The sequence below is a fragment of the Nerophis ophidion genome, linkage group LG02 (genome assembly GCF_033978795.1).
Source record: "Nerophis ophidion isolate RoL-2023_Sa linkage group LG02, RoL_Noph_v1.0, whole genome shotgun sequence".
Taxonomy (NCBI): Eukaryota; Metazoa; Chordata; class Actinopteri; order Syngnathiformes; family Syngnathidae; genus Nerophis; species Nerophis ophidion.
This window is the reverse complement of record NC_084612.1, coordinates 71722609-71740927: the sequence shown is the minus strand read 5'-3', so window position 1 is coordinate 71740927 and position 18319 is coordinate 71722609. Positions and strand designations below refer to the sequence as shown.

The window sequence follows — 18319 nt, the reverse complement described above, 5'->3', positions numbered from 1 at the left end:
TCATTAGAGACAACAACCTTAACGTCATCGGTCTTAGCGAAACCTGGCTTAAACCAGACGACTTTTTTGCGATAAATGAGGCATCCCCTCCTAACTATACGAATGCGCATATTGCCCGTCACCTCAAAAGGGGAGGGGGTGTCGCACTAATATACAACGAAAACTTTAACTTTAGTCCTAACTTAAATAATAAATATAAATCGTTTGAGGTGCTTTCTATGAAGTCTGCCACACCTCTGCCTCTGTGCCTGGCCGTTATCTACCGCCCCCCAGGGCCCTATTCGGACTTTATTAGTGAATTCTCAGAGTTTGTTGCTGATCTAGTGACGCACGCCGATAATATAATTATAATGGGGGACTTTAATATCCATATGAATACCCCATTGGACCCACCGTGCGTGGCGCTCCAGACTATAATTGATAGCTGTGGTCTTACACAAATAATAAATGAACCGACGCATCGCAGCGGTAATACGATAGACCTAGTGCTTGTCAGAGGTATCACCGTCTCCAAAGTTATGATACTCCCGTATACTAAAGTAATGTCCGATCATTACCTTATAAAATTCGAAGTTCAGACTCATGTTCGGCAAGCTAATAATAATAATAACTGCTATAGCAGCCGCAACCTTAATGCTGCCACAACGACGACTCTTGCGGACCTACTGCCCTCGGTAATGGCACCGTTCCCAAAGTATGTGGGGTCTATTGATAACCTCACTAACAACTTTAACAACGCCCTGAGCGAAACCATTGATAGTATAGCACCGCTGAAGTTAAAAAAGGCTCCAAAAAGGCGTACGCCATGGTTTACTGAAGAAACTAGAGCTCAGAAATTATTATGTAGAAAGCTGGAACGCAAATGGCGCACGACTAAACTTGAGGTGCACCATCAAGCATGGAGTGATAGTTTAATAACTTATAAACGCATGCTTACCTTAGCTAAAACTAATTATTACTCAAATCTCATCCGCATTAATAAAAACGATCCAAAATTTTTGTTTAGTACAGTAGCATCGCTAACCCAACAAGGGACTCCTTCCAGTAGCTCCACCCATTCGGCAGATGACTTTATGAAGTTCTTTAATAAGAAAATTGAACTTATTAGAAAGGAGATTAAAGACAATGCGTCCCAGCTACAACGGGGTTATAGTAACACAGATACGATTGTATATACGGCGGATACTGCAAATATCCAAAATAGTTTCTCTCGTTTTGATGAAATAACATTAGAAGGATTGTTACAACGTGTAAATGGAATAAAACAAACAACATGTTTACTTGACCCACTTCCTGGGAAACTTATCAAGGAGCTTTTTGTATTATTAGGTCCATCAGTGCTAAATATTATAAACTTATCACTTTCCTCGGGCACTGTTCCCGTTGCATTCAAAAAAGCGGTTATTCATCCTCTCCTTAAAAGACCTAACCTCGATCCAGACCTCATGGTAAACTACCGACCGGTGTCTCACCTTCCCTTTATTTCGAAAATCCTCGAAAAAATTGTTGCAGAGCAGCTAAATGAGCACTTAGCGTTTAACAATCTATGTGAAACCTTTCAATCCGGTTTCAGGGCAAATCACTCGACTGAGACAGCCCTCGCAAAACTGACTAATGATCTATTGCTAACGATGGACTCTGATGCGTCATCTATGTTGCTGCTCCTCGATCTTAGCGCTGCTTTCGATACCGTCGATCATAATATTTTATTAGAGCGTATCAAAATACGAATTGGTATTTCAGACTCAGCCCTGTCATGGTTTAACTCTTATCTTACTGATAGGATGCAGTGCGTCTCCTATAACAGTGTGACCTCGGACTATGTTAAGGTAACGTGTGGAGTTCCCCAGGGTTCGGTCCTTGGCCCTGTACTCTTCAGCATCTACATGCTGCCGCTAGGTGACGTCATACGCAAATACGGTATTAGCTTTCACTGTTATGCTGATGACACCCAACTTTACATGCCCCTAAAGCTGACCAACACGCCGGACTGTAGTCAGTTGGAAGCGTGTCTTAATGAAATTAAACAATGGATGTCCGCTAACTTTTTGCAACTTAATGCCAAAAAAACGGAAATGCTGATTATCGGTCCTGCTAGACACCGACCTCTATTTAATAATACAACTTTAACATTTGACAACCAAATAATAAAACAAGGTGACTCTGTAAAAAATCTGGGTATTATCTTCGACCCAACTCTCTCCTTTGAGTCACACATTAAAAGCGTTACTAAAACGGCCTTCTTTCATCTCCGTAATATCGCTAAAATTCGCTCCATTTTGTCCACTAAAGACGCCGAGATCATTATCCATGCGTTTGTTACGTCTCGTCTCGATTACTGTAACGTATTATTTTCGGGTCTCCCAATGTCTAGCATTAAAAGATTACAGTTGGTACAAAATGCGGCTGCTAGACTTTTGACAAGAACAAGAAAGTTTGATCATATTACGCCTGTACTGGCTCACCTGCACTGGCTTCCTGTGCACTTAAGATGTGACTTTAAGGTTTTACTACTTACGTATAAAATACTACACGGTCTAGCTCCAGCCTATCTTGCCGATTGTATTGTACCGTATGTCCCGGCAAGAAATCTGCGTTCAAAAGACTCCGGCTTATTAGTGATTCCTAGAGCTCAAAAAAAGTCTGCGGGCTATAGAGCGTTTTCCGTTCGGGCTCCAGTACTCTGGAATGCCCTCCCGGTAACAGTTCGAGATGCTACCTCAGTAGAAGCATTTAAGTCTCATCTTAAAACTCATCTGTATACTCTAGCCTTTAAATAGACCTCCTTTTTAGACCAGTTGATCTGCCGCTTCTTTTCTTTCTCCTATGTCCCCCCCTCCCTTGTGGAGGGGGTCCGGTCCGATGACCATGGATGAAGTACTGGCTGTCCAGAGTCGAGACCCAGGATGGACCGCTCGTCGGGACCCAGGATGGACCGCTCGCCTGTATCGGTTGGGGACATCTCTACGCTGCTGATCCGCTTGAGATGGTTTCCTGTGGACGGGACTCTCACTGCTGTCTTGGAGCCACTATGGATTGAACTTTCACAGTATCATGTTAGACCCGCTCGACATCCATTGCTTTCGGTCCCCTAGAGGGGGGGGGGTTGCCCACATCTGAGGTCCTCTCCAAGGTTTCTCATAGTCAGCATTGTCGCTGGCGTCCCACTGAATGTGAATTCTCCCTGCCCACTGGGTGTGAGTTTTCCTTGCCCTTTTGTGGGTTCTTCCGAGGATGTTGTAGTCGTAATGATTTGTGCAGTCCTTTGAGACATTTGTGATTTGCGGCTATATAAATAAACATTGATTGATTGATTGATTACCAGTGAGCTGCCACAATTTCTTAATTTTTTTTTATTTACTAGCAAGCTGGTCTCGCTTTGCTCTACATTTTTAATCATAAGAGAGATGAAACTCAAATAGAATTTGAAAAGCCAAGAAAATATTTTTAAGACTTGGTCTTCACTTGTTTAAATAAATTCATAATTTTTTTTACTTTGCTTCTTATAACTTTCAGAAAGACAATTTTAGAGAAAAAATTCAACCTTAAAAATGATTTTAGGATTTTTAAACACATATACCTTTTTACCTTTTAAATTCCTTCCTCTTCTTTCCTCACAATTTAAATCAATGTTCAAGTATTTTTTTGTTTTATTGTAAAGAATAATAAATACATTTTAATTTAATTCTTCATTTTAGCTTCTGTTTTTTCGACAAAAAATATTTGTGAAATATTTCTTCAAACTTATTATGATTAAAATTCCCAAAAAATATTCTGGCAAATCTAGAAAAATCTGTAGAATCAAATTTAAATCTTATTTCAAAGTGTTTTGAATTACTTTTAAATTTTTTGTTCTGGAAAATCTAGAAGAAATAATGATTGGGCTTTGTTAGAAATATAGCTTGGTCCAATTTGTTATATATTCTAACAAAGTGCAGATTGGATTTTAACCTATTTAAAACATGTCATCAAAATTCTAAAATCAATCTTAATCAGGAAGAATTACTAATGATGTTCCATAAATTATTTTTTTTTTTTTTTCAAAAAGATTCGAATTAGCTAGTTTTCTCTTCTTTTTTTTTGGTTGAATTTTGAATTTTAAAGAGTCGAAATTGAAGATAAACTATGTTTCAAAATTTAATTTTCATTTTTTTCCCTGTTTTCTCCTCCTTTAAACCGTTTAATTAAGTGTTTTTTTTCATCATTTATTCTCTACAAAAAACCTTCCGTAAAAGGAAAAAAAATGTACGACAGAATGATAGACAGAAATACCCATTTTTTTTTATATATATAGATTGAGCAAATTGGCTATTTCTGGCAATTTATTTAAGTGTGTATCAAACTGGTAGCCCTTCGCATTAATCAGTACCCAAGACGTAGCTCTTGGTTTCAAAAAGGTTGGTGACCCCTGCACTAAGATATTCAATTGTAAACATTGACCCTACAAACTTTGCTGTCATGGCACAGAATGATTGGTCGGAGAAATATGAGACCACCGCTGTCATACGGTGCATTCAAGAACCCCTGGAAAGAGTAGAACACCCAAAAAGTGGTACGCCCACCAGAAATAATAAATAATAATACATTTCATTTGCAACACACTTTTCATTCAAAAAAATTGTGAAGTGCAAAAGTACAAACACTACCAGTGAAGCACAAGAAAAACAAAACATACAAAATAACATTTCTATTCATTTTAGTTATTTAAAAAATATTTAAGGATTTCAGTTTTGAGCGATTACAATAACTTTGATACTTTTTTATACAACACACCTAACTCTAACACTTGGTGATCACTCCAGCAGCACTGAGAGCAGCCAAACTGCCTCGAGGCAATGTTGCAATTTTCAATGTTAACAAGGAAATTGACACAAAATTCTAATAATTAAACAAGATATAACAACTGGACAGAAGTGATCATAATCAGCGCGTTTTAAAATGTTCCGATAAAAAAATAGATTTTTTTTCAAATTAAAAACAGGTCATTTTTAATAACAATTGGTACCAGTGAGTATCAGTACCGATTCGTAGGTACCAGGAATTGGTACCGTATCGGTTCAATTGTGAAAGGTGGCTATCTTTTGATTGATTGATTGATTGATTGAAACTTTTATTAGTAGATTGCAAAGTTCAGTACATATTCCGTACAATTGACCACTAAATGGTAACACCCGAATAAGTTTTTCAACTTGTTTAAGTCGGGGTCCACGTTAATCAATTCATGGTAATCAATTCATTCCCTATTCTTAATACACACGTCTAAATAAGGAGTTCAAAACAAACAAAGACAGAATAACTAACCATTTGTAAAAACTACAAATTTGAATTAATCAGTTGATTAAAACTTATTTTCACCAGAGTCTATTAAAGAAATAGGCTAATGCCAATCCTTAATATAGGCTGACAAAATAAATTAGGTTGTTTTTATTGTCATTTAACAAGGAAGTATTTGCACAGAAACAACACAGACCTCCCCCCAAGGCATTTATCACTGGCAACAATCAATGTGGTTTATCCATATTCAACATTTCTTATGGATTAAAACTAAATTATAACCACAAATTGCAAAATAATCTGGTGAGATTTGACAGAGCCCAAAGTCTACCAGGGATTTTCCGTTTTTAAATCAGATGAAAAACTTATTGGGGTGTTTGCATTCAGTGGTCAATTGTACGGAATACGTACTGTACTGTGCAATCTACTAATAAAAGTCTCCATCAATCAATCAATCAATCAATCAAAAAAAGCACTTTATATGTAGAAAGGTTTTGTTAAAGGGGAACATTATCACCAGACCTATGTAAGCGTCAATATATACCTTGATGGTGCAGAAAAAAGACCATCTATTTTTTTAACCGATTTCCGAACTCTAAATGGGTGAACTTTGGCGAATTAAACGCCTTTCTGTTTATCGCGCTGGAAGCGATGACGTCAGAATGTGACGTCGCCGAGGTAACACACCCACCATTTTCATTTTCAACACATTACAAACACCGGGTCTCAGCTCTGTTATTTTCCGTTTTTTTGACTATTTTTTGGAACCTTGGAGACATCATGCCTCGACGGTGTGTTGTCGGAGGGTGTAACGACACTAACAGGGAGGGATTCAAGTTGCACCACCGGCCTGAAGATGCGAAAGTGTCTGCCGCCAGACCCCCATTGAATGTGCCAGAGTGTCTCCACATTTGACCGGCGATGCTAAGACAGACATGGCACAGAGATGTATGGATAACCTGCAGATGCATTTGCAACGATAGTCAACGAAATCACAAAGGTGAGTTTTGTTGATGTTGACTGCCAGCTAATCGATGCTAACATGCTACGCTAATCGATGCTAACATGCTATTTACCGGCGGTGCTAAAGGAGACATGGTACAGAGATGTATGGATAACCTGCAGATGCATTTGGAACTATATTACGTTTCCTTCCACCCACATTTAATGCGAAAAAAACACTTACCAATCGACGGATTTAAGTTGCTCCAGTGTCAAAAGATGCGAAAGTCCTGATCGTTTGGTCCGCACATTTTACCGGCGATGCTAACGCAGCTATTCGGCCATGCTATGGCTATGAATAGCATCAGTAGCTATTCGCTCAATAGCTTCAGTTTCTTCTTCAATATTTTCATACTCAAACCATCTTTTTTCAATACATGCGTAATCTGTTGAATCGCTTAAGTCGCTGAAATCCGAGTTTGAATCCGAGCTAATGTCACTCTATCTTGCTGTGGTATTCCCATTGTTTGTTTACATTGGCAGCACTGTGTGACGTCACAGGGAGATGGCCAGTGTCTTCGCAGAGAGCCGAAAATAAGGCACTTTAAAGCTTTATTTAGGGATATTCCGAGACCGGTAAAATTTTGAAAAAAAACTTAAAAAAATACAACAAGCCACTGGGAACTGATTGTTATTGTTTTTAAGCCTTTTGAAATTGTGATAATGTTCCCCTTTAAGAAACCATTCTGAGCCTTATCTTATTTAGTTTTTATTTTATATATGTTGACCACATTAACCTTGGCAACGGACCCTGTGTGTATATGTATGTTATGCCATTGTTTACAAATTTGGTAAAAAAATAACCCAAAAAATTATATTATATTGTTTTCTTACTGTACCGAAAAAGGAACCGAACCGTGACCTCTAAACCGAGATACGTACAGAACCGACATTTTTGTGTACCGTTACACCCCTAGTATATGCTGATTGATCACACGATTTAATTTGACATGACATTCTTTACCTTAACCATGAATGAGGGGTTGTTACACGGTCAGTGATCAGGTCAATACATAGACTCCATCTGGTGTGCTCACTAGTAAATGTAACTCCAATATAGACCCAGACTGGACGTGTTTATGGATGTTCTCATTCATCCAGGTCATCCTAGTCTTCTTTGGGCATTCAATCGATCACAAGTGGACTGTTTGGTTTGTCTGAGAAGACGTTTTGCCTCTTATCTAACCTACTCAGTGGTTAGAGCGTACGCCCTGAGATCGGTAGGTCGTGAGTTCAAATCCCGGCCGAGTCATACCAAAGACTGTAAAAATGGGACCCATTACCTCCCTGCTTGGCACTCAGCATTAAGGGTTGGAATTGGGGGTTAAATCACCATAAATGATTCCCGGGCGCGGGACCGCTGCTGCCCACTGCTCCCCTCACCTCCCAGGCTGTGATCAAGGGTGATGGGTCAAATACAGAGAATAATTTTGCCACATCTAGTATGTGTGTGACAATCATTGGTACTTTGCGGATGAGGGGACAGGGCTGCGGAGCTAGCACTGAGCGCTGGGACGGAGAGGCTTCGCGGTGTCTTGACTGGGTGAGCAGGTGTCGGACATCTCAGTCACCTTGGACGTATCCTCGCTCATCCATGCGGACTGGACATTGGCCGAGAGTGGAGTCGGCTGTCTTGGTTGCTTTGTTGGGTCTGCTTCTGTCTCTGGCCATGCTCCCTCCTCCCCAGCGGACAATGGTGTGGAACACCGCAGAGGCCACCACAGTGTATATGTTTATTTTACTTTTTATTCATAGCTGTATGTAGAAGTGTCTGGTTGTATCTGCTGCTTTAATTTCTTTAATATCCTCTGTGTTCTTTGATGTTTGATGTTTCCCTCTTACATACATGTAAGAGGGATGTGTACTATGGCTATGAATTGTTGTTTTTTTCCCTTGGCCTTAGTCTGCACCCCCACTCCAGGGCCCAGGCTAAGACCGATTTGTTTTATTTTATTTTAATCTTCTATTCTAAAACAAATAAAGTGCACTTTTGTGCATGATGTCACACAAGATATTTCAATAACTGTCAAAAAGTTGCCTGGACTACTGCAATGCACTTTATGCTGGCATTAGCCAAAAAGCTCTCTCCAGATTGCAGTTAGTCCATAACGCGGCAGCACGACTTTTAACAGGGGCCAGGAAACGCCAGCATATAACCCCAATTCTTCAGTTTGCACTGGCTCCCTGTTCATTTTAGAAGTGATTTTAAAACATTGCTGTTTTTTTTTTAAATCTTTACATGGACTGGCACCTCAATATATCTCGGACCTCATCCAAATTTAGATTCCTGCGAGCGCTCTGAGGTCCGAGGGCCAGCTCCAGCTCGTGGTGCCCAAGACCAGACTTAAGACCAGGGGAGACAGGGCCTTCTCTGTGGTCGGCCCTAAACTCTGGAACACTCTGCCCCTCCATGTTCAAACTGCTTCCACAGTGGAGTGTTTTAAGTCTCGTCTTAAGACCCACTTTTATTCTTTGGCTTTTAACACTACGTGAGTTGTGTGGTCCTCTGTCCTCTGTTGTCCTCTGTGTTTTTTATACACTTTGATTTTTATTTTACTGTTTTAATTGATTTTACCCTTTAAAATAGTTTTTAATCATATTTGTTTTTATATTGTTTTCATTGGTTTTATTTGTATTTATTTTCGGTTTTATTCAGTCATTGGTGGAGCATAATATATATTTTTTTGTATTTTTTTTAAATATTGTTTTTAACATGGCTGTGCAGCACTTTGGAAATGTTATTGTTGTTTAAATGTGCTATATAAATAAAGTGGATTGGATTGGATTGAAAAAAAATGAGCTGCATAATAGGAAATCAAATATTGTTTGTCCTTCACTATGTGGTAGGTTACTGCGGACATTATCTCCTTTTGTCGTTGACTATTTTTTTCATACGGCGTTGATCTGGAAATGTTTGCCTCGGCATTTTGATGGTGTGGGCGTGTGGCATTGAATGGAGATGTTGACATGCGGAATAAGCACTCTTCATTCTCTAGCAGGTGACTTTTCAAATGATGCTACATATTAGCAGTGATACTACTTTTTGTAGCAACGCTTTTGCCCCACACTTGACAAATTACTGTTGTCTGTTCGATATATTCCCACTTGAAGCCAAACCATCGCCAGACGATAGACCCCCTGCTGATTTTCTTGGGAATTAATTCTTCCTTAATTTGTTACCAGATTCGCTACTTCTATCTCTTGTATTACCACTCGCACGGCTGTGCAAGCTGCTACCTGTCTGCTCTGCGAGGGCGTATACGTATGTGACGTATGTAAGAAGATGCGCTTGCTGTCTGGGAGAAGGAGAGACAAGAAAGAGGGGGAAGAGCATGTAGTGTAACGCCAGCAGCTAAAAGCAACTGCGTGAGAACGTATACTCGAATATCACGATATAGTCATTTTCTATATAGCACAGAGACAAACCCGCAATATATCGAGTATATCAATATATCGTCCATCCCTATACATTGTCCTTATAAATAAATAAATGAAATTAATCTTGATATTTACTTTAAAAAAGGAAGTCATATTTTGACACAAATGTTTAAAAACGTCTGCCTGATATTCGTCTTTTTAAAATGTGTCTCAGGCCCAAAAAAATCGAGACGCGGGCCGCACTTTGGACACCCCATGTCTACACTGTAAACGGGAAGTGGCGCACAAACACAGACATAATCTGATTTTAGATTTCACTGAGCCAAAAAAAACAAAAAAAAACAAACACATTTCCTCATGCAAAATCCATCTCAATTCACAAGGTTATCCAAAGGTAAAAAGCCCAAATATTTTTGCGCTGATGATTCATCCATCTCATTCACTATACAAAGCCTAAATCGGCTTTCCTGTATGCAAATGAGCTGGAACTGGTACAAATCCCCATCAACACATACACTTACAAAACTAACCGTAAATGGATTTGGCACATAATTCTAATTCCTATTTCCTCAGGATTAAAACACTGCGAAATTCCAGGAATTCCATAATATGACAATTAAAAATGTTACTAATTCAACATTTCTCCAAAAATTCCAACACCAACCACTTCAACTCATTCAGAACATTCAAATTTTTTAGCATTTTCAAAAAAAAAAAATCCCGCTTTTCCCCAAATCTCCAGGAAGTTCCCATTGAAATGAATTAACTTAAATTAATTGAATTAGCATTTCATGGCTGCAACTTGTGCCAAAGTAGTTGGGAAAGGGCATGTTCACCACTGTGTTACATCACCTTTTCTTTTAACAACACTCAATAAACGTTTGGGAACTGAGGAAACTAATTGTTGAAGCTTTGAAAGTGGAATTCTTTCCCATTCTTGTTTTATGTAGAGCTTCAGTCGTTCAACAGTCTGGGGTCTCCGCTGTCGTATTTTACGCCTCCCATTTTCCATGGGAGACAGGTCTGGACTGCAGGCAAGCGAGGAAAGTACCCGCACTCTTTTTTTACGAAGCCCAACTCATATGGAAACGGGGTTTGTACAAACCCCGTTTCCATATGAGTTGGGAAATTGTGTTGGATGTAAATATAAACGGAATACAATGATTTGCAAATCATTTTCAACCCATATTCAGTTGAATGCACTACAAAGACAAGATATTTGATGTTCAAACTCATAAACTTTATTTTGTTTTGCAAATAATAATTAACTTAGAATTTCATGGCTGCTACACGTGCCAAAGTAGTTGGGAAAGGGCATGTTCACCACTGTATTACATCACCTTTTCTTTTAACAACACTCAATAAACCTTTGGGAACTGAGGAGACACATTTTTGAAGCTTTTTAGGTGTAATTCTGTTTTATTTACAGCTTAAGTTGTTCAACAGTGCGGGGTCTCCGCTGTCGTATTTTACGCTTCATAATGCGCCACACATTTTCAATGGGAGACAGGTCTGGACTGCAGGCGGGCCAGGAAAGTACCCGCACTCTTTTTTTACGAAGCCACGCTGTTGTAACACGTGCTGAATGTGGCTTGGCATTGTCTTGCTGAAATAAGCAAGGGCGTCCATGAAAAAGACGGCGCTTAGATGGCAGCGTATGTTGTTCCAAAACCTCTATGTACCTTTCAGCATTAATGGTGCCTTCACAGATGTGTAAGTTACCCATGCCCTGGGCACTAATGCACCCCCATACCATCACAGATGCTGGCTTTTGAACTTTGCGTCGATAACAGTCTGGATGGTTCGCTTCCCCTTTGGTCCGATGATATTATGGACCGTAGATGTTGAAATCCCTAAATTTCTTGCAATTGCACTTTGAGAAACGTTGTTCTTAAACTGTTTGACTATTTTCTCACGCAGTTGTGGACAAAGGGGTGTACCTCGCCCCATTATTCTTTTGAAAGACTGAGCATTTTTTGGGAAGCTGTTTTTATACCCAATCATGGCACCCACCTGTTCCAAATTAGCCTGCACACCTGTGGGATGTCCCAAATAAGTGTTTGATGAGCATTCCTCAACTTTATCAGTATTTATTGCCACCTTTCCCAACTTCTTTGTCACGTGTTGCTGGCATCAAATTCTAAAGTTAATGATTATTTGCAAAAAAAAAAAAAAATGTTTATCGGTTTGAACATCAAATATGTTGTTTTTGTAGCATATTCAACTGAATATGGATTGAAAATGATTTGCAAATCATTGTATTCTGTTTATATTTACATCTAACACAATTTCCCAACTCATATGGAAACGGGGTTTGTACAAGCATCTCTGTTTTTATGCATAATATTAATACATTGTCCTCATAAATAAAGAAATGAAAAATGTATATTTCATCAAAAAAAAGGAAGTGTTATTTTGACACAAAAGGGTCAAGCGGTAGGAAATGGATGGATGGATGTTTACAAAAAACGCGGATTCCCTTGTTTTTTGCAGAAATCTCACGTGCCTCGTATCCACTTTTTTAAAATGTGTCGCGGTCCAATAAAAATCGAGAAGCGGGCCGCACTTTGGACATCCCCCGGTCTACCCCGTAAACAGGAAGTGGCGCACAAACGCAGACATGATCTGATGATTGATTTCACTTAGCCAAAAAATAAATAAAAACCCACATTTCCTCATGCAAAATTAATGTCATTTCACAAGACTATCCAAAGGTAAAAAGCCCAAATATCATTGCGCTGATGATTCATCCATCTCATTCACTATACAAAGCAAACTGAATCCGCTTTCCTTTATGCCAGGGGTGTCCAAAATTTTTCCACAGAGGGCCGCACACGGAAAAATGTAAGCCATTTTGATATTTTTCATTTTCAAAATATATGGATTTTTTTTTTTTTATCCTTAGGTCTCCTGTGGAGCATAGAGGGTCTCAGTCTCTAAAATGTTAAAAATAAGTCAAATTATTATTTTTTTTTTTTATTTAATGCTTACAGTAAATCTCTATATCAACTTGAGGTTGATATAAAGTAAAACAAATAAGGTTTTATGCATTTTCTGTCAAAGAAAACTCTGTTTTTTATAATAAAACTGCAGTATTTAGATGGATAGATAGATAGATAGCTACCTAGATAGATAGATGGATAGATAGATAGATAGATAGATAGATAGATAGATAGATAGATAGATAGATAGATAGATAGATAGATAGATAGATAGATAGATAGATAGATAGATAGATAGATAGATAGATAGATAGATAGATAGATAGATAGTACTTTATTGATTCCTTCAGGAGAGTTCCTTTATTTAGCAATTCAAGCCCTCAGAGATCAATAATGCAGGACACCATTGATTTTAATTATTTAATCCATCCATCAAGCGGTAGAAAATGGATGGATAATTATTTAATATTTTGGAGTAATCACAGTGAAAAGTTAAATGAAATCATACTAAATATATTTGAGATCCGAAAGGTTTCCCACTCATAAAGTGATGCATTTGTATTAGTTTTTTTTTTTTACTTTTAACACTTAAATTTCAAGATTAAAGGGGAACATTATCACAATTTCAAAAGGGTTAAAAACAATAAAAATCAGTTCCCGGTGGCTTGTTGTATTTTTTGAAGTTTTTTTCAAAATTTTACCGGTCCCGGAATATCCCTAAATAAAGCTTTAAAGTGCCTTATTTTCGCTATCTTCGAAACCACTATCCATTTCCCTGTGACGTCATACAGTGACGCCAATACAAACAACACGGCGGTTACCACAGCAAGATATAGCGACATTAGCTCGGATTCAGACTCGGATTTCAGCGGTTTAAGCGATTCAACAGATTACGCATGTATTGAAACAGATGGTCGGAGTATGGAGGCAGATAGCGAAAACGAAATTGAAAAAGAAATTGAAGCTATTGAGCGAATAGCTATTGACGCTATTCGGCCATAGCGTGGGTGTACCTAATGAAGTGGCCCATAGCATGGCTGCCTTATTAGCATCGCCGGTAAAATGTGCGGACCAAACGATCAGGACTTTCGCATCTTGTGACACTGGAGCAACTTAAATCCGTCGATTGGTAAGTGTTTGTTTCGCATTAAATGTGGGTATCTAGTTTCAAATGTACATACAGCTAGCGTAAATAGCATGTTAGCATCGATTAGCGTAGCATGTTAGCATCGATTAGCTGGCAGTCATGCCTTGACCAAATACTGTATGTCTGATTAGCACATAAGTCAACAACATCAACAAAACTCACCTTTGTGATTTCGTTGACTTAATCGTTGCAAATGCATCTGCAGGTTATCCATACATCTCTGTGCCATGTCTGTCTTAGCATCGCCGGTCAAATGTGAAGACACTTTGGTACATTCAATGGGGGTCTGGCGGAAGATTTCTTTCCAGTGGTGCAACTTGAATCCCTCCCTGTTAGTGTTGTTATACCCTCCGACAACACACCGACGAGGCATGATGTCTCCAAGGTTCCAAAAAATAGTCGAAAAAACGGAAAATAACAGAGCTGAGACCCGGTGTTTGTAATGTGAAAATTAATGTAGCGGGTGTGTTACCTCGGTGACGTCACGTTCTGACGTCATCGCTAAAAGACCGATAAACAGAAAGGCGTTTAATTTGCCAAAATTCACTCATTTAGAGTTCGGAAATCGGTTTAAAAAAATACATGGTCTTTTTTCTGCAACATCAAGGTATATATTGACGCTTGCATAGGTCTGGTGGTAATGTTCCCCGTTAACTTCCAAAATATCTGTCGATTTTAAGTTTGAACTATTACTTTGTTTGTTTTTTGCTCTTTTGTCAAAACTTTGATGTTTTTATATGGCAACCACACAACATATGCAATATTTTTTCCACATAAAACATTTTAAAGTGATAATTTTTAAGTAATAATTCATTATAACATAGATTTTTTTGTCCTTTTTTTTGAGCAATGGAAAAAAAAGAAAATAAAGACAAAATGGAAAAAAAGCTGCCTGCATGGCAGCTTTGTGTCAACATTGCCACTAGATCTCATTAGATGACACCTCATTCCACTTTTTTAAAATGTTTTTATTTTTTATTTTTGCAATACTATCAATTTTGCAATTTTTGCAGAATGTGCGGCGGCCCGGTAAACGATTAGCTGCGGGCCGCAAATGGCCCCCGGGCCACACTTTGGACACCCCTGCTTTATGCAAATGAGCGGGAACTGGTCCATATCCCCATCCACACACATACACTTGCAAAACTAACTGTAAATGAATTTGGCACATAATTATACTTCCTATTTCCTCGGGATTAAAGGCCTACTGAAAGCCACTACTACCGACCACGCAGTCTGATAGTTTATATATCAATGATGAAATATTAACATTGCAACACATGCCAATACGGCCTTTTTAGTTTACTAAATTGCAATTTTAAATTTACCGCGAGGTATCCTGTTGAAAACGTCGCGGAATGATGACGCTTATGTTCTCCCAGCACCACTCACGGCTAAAAGTAGTCTGTTTTTATCGCATAACTACACAGTATTTTGGACATCTGTGTTGCTGAATCTTTTGCAGTTTGTTCAATTAATAATGGAGATTATAAAGAAGAATGCTGCTGGTGGAAAGCAGAGGATTGCAGCTGCCTTTAGCAACCGAAACACAGTCGGTGTTTCTTTGTTTGAAGCTTTAGCGAACATGTTTCTCTACCACATGTCAAGCAGCAAGTTTTTGGATGAGAAAATTGTGATATTAAGTCGCCTCTTGAGCGGAGTCAACGTCCTCCTGCAGCAGCTGTGCTCTTGGCTACTCTATTGGCTTCTCTCAGAGACAATGGCGGTCACCGCAGCCCTCCGACTTTCAGGTATGACTTTATAATCTCACTAAAACACTATTAACACAATAAGTAGATAAGGGATTTTCCAGAATTATCCTATTAAATGTGTCTAATAACATCTGAATCGCTCCCACTGCCGTCTGCTTTTTTTTTTCTCTCTAGTGCTTCACTGTAACTTTCCTCATCCACGAATCTTTCATCCTCGCTCGAATGAATGGGGAAATCGTCGCTTTCTCGGTCCGAATCGCTCTTACTGCTGGTGGCCATGATTTTAAACAATGTTCAGATGTGAGGAGCTCTACAACCCGTGACGTCACGCGCACATCGTCTGCTACTTCCACTACAGGCAAAGCTTTTTTACTAGCGACCAAAAGTTGCGAACTTTATCGTCGATGTTCTCTACTAAATCCTTTCAGCAAAAATATGGCAATATCGCGAAATGATCAAGTATGACACCTAGAATGGACCTGCTATCCCCGTTTGAATAAGAACATCTCATTTCAGCAGGCCTTTAAAAAGTGTTTAAAAATCCTAAAATCATTTTTAAGGTTCTATTTTTTCTCTAAAATTGTCTTTCTGAAAGTTATAAGAAGCAAAGTAAAACAAAAATGATTTTATTTAAACAAGTGAAGACCAAGTCTTTAAAATATTTTCTTGGATTTCAAAATTCTATTTGAGTTTTGTCTCTCTTAGAATTAAAAATGTCGAGCAAAGCGAGACCAGCTTGCTAGTAAATAAATTAAATTTAAAAAATAGAGGCAGCTCGCTGGTAAATGCTGCTATTTAAGCTATTTTTAGAACAGGCCAGCGAGCGACTCATCTGGTCCTTACGGTCATCCTGGTGCCCGCGGGCATCACGTTGGTGACCCCTTGATATATACAAAGCAAACTGAATCCGCTTTCCTTTATGCAAATGAGCTGGAACTGGTCCAAATCCCCATCCACACACATACACTTGCACAACTAACTGTAAATGGATTTGGCACCTAATTATACTTGCTATTTCCTCGGGATTAAAACACCAGTTGTTGTGGGCAAGGCAGCATCAGCCATAGGAGGGGTGGGGTGCAGCAGCAGGAGTAGCAGCTGTCAAAATCACAGGGGGGGTTGGATTTATAATATATATATATATAAATAAATAGTGCGGGAAAATTCCACCACATATAAGAAACGACACGGAGGGGAGGGGTGGGAAATCCACGCGTTAATCAATTTTTTTTTTTTTTTTTTTTATACATAATGCATCCAGATACAGAAGAAAGGAGCGAAAGTGCTGCTGAGGCTCAAATGCGGCCAGATGAGTGTAAACAGGTGCTGTAACATCTCCATTTTGAATTCTATGGATTCTTTACCTCATCGGTATTAAAACATATTAAAACACGCCGCGATGTTTGCCTTTTTAGCACGTTTTTTTTTTTTTTTGATGTTTGCACTGAGGATTTTATGTCAACAACAAATGTTTGCCTCCCCCCACGCCGCCACCTCTTCTGAATGGACGTTAAAACAATGAAGGGAAAACACGCAGCGAGCTTCCAAAAACTGTTTGGATTTAATAAAAAAAAAAAAGTGTATTTTCACCCACCTTTTGTGGCGTCTTGAGATGAACACAAAAGCGGTTAAATGGTCCTCATTTGAAGAATGATGGCAAGTGGCTGTTGTCAAATCCCATTTAGCGATGTGATGGAGAGGAGGTCATGTCGGAGGGGGAGAAGAGGGGGGGGGGGGGGGGGCGCCTCTTCCTTCCTCGCTTCTTTCGCCGTGGCGGTCAAAGTCCTTTTTGTCGGCGGGCAGGACAAAGCTGGCTCTCCTAGCGGCGTGGCGGTGAGTGGACGCGGGCAGGAAAGCGGCGTGGAGCAGACATGAAGGAAGAGGAGATAACACGACGTAGCCCCGCCCCTTCTCCTCCCTGAGCATTGGGCTACGTAAAATTCCGTATTCACGTAAAAAAGTGGCGTAGAGTGGCTTCTCCGTGGCGTTGGCCAAACACACAATTCATATTAAAATAAAACCCAGTACATGTTTTTCAAAAAATCCCAAAATCAGCAGTAGTTGTTATATAATTATTTCGTGTAGTGTAAAAAATAATCATAAATGAACACACAATGCGAGTCAAAGATCAAATGTGACAGCTAGGAGCCCTCTGCTGTTTTTAGAGACCTACTGCAAACATGCTGCACAAAGAACCTCCATAGTCTAAATCAAACTATTTTAAATAGAAAGTTAAAGTACCAATGATGGTCATACACACACACGAGGTGTGGCGAAATGATTCTCTGCATTTGACCCATCAGCCTTGATCCCCCCCTGGGAGGTGAGGGGAGCAGTGAGCAGCAGCGGTGGCCACGCCCGGGAATAATTTTTGGTGATTTAACCTGCAATTCCAACCCTTGATGCCAAGTGCCAAGCAGGGAGGTAATGGCTCCCATTTTTATAGTTTTTGGTATGACTCGGACGGGGTTTGAAATCACAACCTATTGATCTCAGGACGGACACTCTAACCACACACACACACACACACACACACACACACACATATATATATATATATATATATATATATATATATATATATATATATATATATATATATATACATATCCATCCATCCATCCATCCATTTTGTACCACTTGTCCCTTTTAGGGTCGCGGGGGGTGCTGGCGTCTATCTCAGCTATATATATACATACACACACACACATATAAAATATATACACACACACACACATATATATATATATATATATATATATATGTAGGTGTGGGAAATATCACAAGACTACTTCATCTCTACAGAACTGTTTCATGAGGGGTTCCCTCAATCATCAGGAGATTTCCTGATGATTGAGGGAACC

General features: G+C 39.1%; 1 protein-coding gene across 1 annotated transcript in view; it reads right to left on the bottom strand.

Moving 5' to 3' along the window:
* The window catches only part of LOC133544576 (proto-oncogene tyrosine-protein kinase Src-like), a 74459-nt gene extending 57136 nt beyond the window's left edge, over window positions 1-17323 (bottom strand). The window contains 1 exon segment of the mRNA XM_061890060.1: window positions 17050-17323. The gene's annotated coding sequence lies outside the window, so the exon portion shown is untranslated.
* Between the last annotated feature and the right edge of the window lie 996 nt (window positions 17324-18319).